General features: G+C 38.7%; 2 long non-coding RNA genes across 2 annotated transcripts; one reads left to right on the top strand and one right to left on the bottom strand.

The window, feature by feature from the left end:
- Positions 1-462: 462 nt before the first annotated feature.
- On the bottom strand, positions 463-1783 carry LOC116179807. The gene is made up of 3 exons (XR_004147041.1): positions 1642-1783; positions 1358-1589; positions 463-684 (listed from the first exon to the last, which is right to left on the bottom strand). It is a non-coding gene; the product is annotated as an uncharacterized LOC116179807 (long non-coding RNA).
- On the top strand, positions 1260-1594 carry LOC116179808. The gene is made up of 3 exons (XR_004147042.1): positions 1260-1317; positions 1373-1529; positions 1576-1594. It is a non-coding gene; the product is annotated as an uncharacterized LOC116179808 (long non-coding RNA).
- Positions 1784-2104: the final 321 nt, after the last annotated feature.

Raw genomic sequence — 2104 nt, 5'->3', positions numbered from 1 at the left:
CTTGGTAATTGTAGCCCGTTTAGACCATTATGGACAAAGTATAGACAACAAAAGTTTAATTCGTACCAAATCGAATCGGCTCCCTTCGCACTACCACTATTTTTGCCAGGTCAAAGATCTTTTTTTTGGGTATAGCTTAGGTATTCTTCCAGAGATGATATTTGTTTCATTCTTGTAGACCTTTCGTAAGGTTTTAGTTCCCTCTATTGCTTGAGGGCATTTGATGCCAATTGTTTGCCATTTCCCTTTACTCCCTAATATATTGTTATATTGTTTTCTTCTAGCGCCTCCCCTACCTTGATGGCTACCCGGTATCTATCGGTTTCCCATCTAGGGCATTGAAGAACAACCGTGTTCTGAATTGTCCAGCGCCCCACAATCTAGGCAGTTGTCACTCTCCTGTCACCGCTCCGCATCCGTGGGACACGCTGAAGGGAAAAAAAAGGAAAAAAAAAAAAACAAAACAAACACAAAGGAAAATCTGGACAAACACGTAGCCTGGTTACAGCGGTGATCAAAGACCTGTTGCCGGCCGCTCGTCGGTGTAGGTCGAGGTTAAACTAAAAGTGTGCAAAAAAAAATCCCAGGCGCCAGAAGCTGTATATAAGGTATCAAACAGATCGTGGATGGTTTTGCTCCCGCTTCCAAAGCAGACGAAACTGGCTGAAGTCAGACTCAGGAACACTAAATAGAAATAAAAGAAAGTAGGAGAGACGAAGTAGGCGAAGGAAGAAAGGTGCACAATATTTACTTATTCGGTAGTCAATATAAAGTTCTGAAGAGATAGATTAATTAGGGGAAGTGATAAAATTGGTTTTTGTAATTCACAGGACAACAAAATTAGGTGGTGTGAGAATTATACACGCACGAAATTATACCTGACGGCAACAAGAATAGTATAACAAAGTTTAGTGCCAGTAGACGTATACCGGTCAATGTTATTGATCAAAGTTAAGGTTTGCAGGTTGCCGTGGAAAGATCTTTCATCGAGACGTGCAATTATAGTGCTGCAGACAGACAGCAGTTATTCAGATTTAGGTAACTCTTGTTTTAGTCTTACAAAAATTTAAATTAGTTAAAATGAATCACCGTGAAGCGGTAGTTGTATTGCACCTGACAGTTTTATACTTGAACTACAAAGGTAGTTGTCAAATATTAGTTTACACAAATTATAATTATAAACAGATTTTATTGAATAAATGGGTATGTGTGAGGTGAATGATTAAGGATATGAATGCATCACTGAGGACAAGAGATTACAGGGAGATAAGATAAGAGGAAAAAGATAAGAAGGAGTAAGGGAAGAGAAGAAAGGGAGTGAGTAACTTCAGGGGTAGTTTTGGGAGAGGTTGCTGACCTTTTGGTGTTTTAGTTGCCGATGGTTGTATAACTGAAGATGGTTCCTCGGAAGCTGGTATAACTCGGGGTAGGTACAACAATAGGTGTGCCTCGGCTTCGATAACCCTTGGTGCTATCCTGAAGTTCTGATAGAAGAAATAGAAGTGACGCTGACGAAGACGGAAGAATAGGTAGTGTCCAGTGACGTTCGATTAATTATATAAAATTGATTTCCAGAGAGAATAGAATGGCTAAAAGAATTTATGCCTAAATCCCGTGCAAGATGGTAATAAGTTGGCTTACCTCTACAGGTGTTGAACGAGCCTAAGTTTTATGCTGCCATGTGGTTAATGATCCGCATAACGCGTAAAACGCCAAATCACAATTGGAACAATTGAAATGTAAGTAAATAATAATTACGGCGTAAATGTAGCTTAAATTCTTGATAATCCTCACAGATGAGCCGGATAAAACCCAGTTAAGAATTTGTAGCTTCACCACATACAGACAAGTGTCTTACAATGCCACAGGAAGAATGAATTCGGGGAAAATCAAGAGAACTAGGGATTCCCCTTATCTATTAGGTAATACAAATAAGGAAACCGAAAGTTTCCTAAATTCAAATTGTATGACAAAGAAAGAAGACCTAGATAAGCTGAGAGAAAGAATAGGAAGATTTTTAAATGTGAACAGTTCGATTTTATCAGTAAGATTAAGATGTGAAATCACAGAAGAGAAAGGAACAATGAACTAGGAAATTGAAATG

Source organism: Photinus pyralis, unplaced genomic scaffold (genome assembly GCF_008802855.1).
Source record: "Photinus pyralis isolate 1611_PpyrPB1 unplaced genomic scaffold, Ppyr1.3 Ppyr1.4_LG8, whole genome shotgun sequence".
NCBI classification, from domain to species: Eukaryota; Metazoa; Arthropoda; class Insecta; order Coleoptera; family Lampyridae; genus Photinus; species Photinus pyralis.
This window is presented reverse-complemented; position numbering and strand designations above follow the sequence as displayed.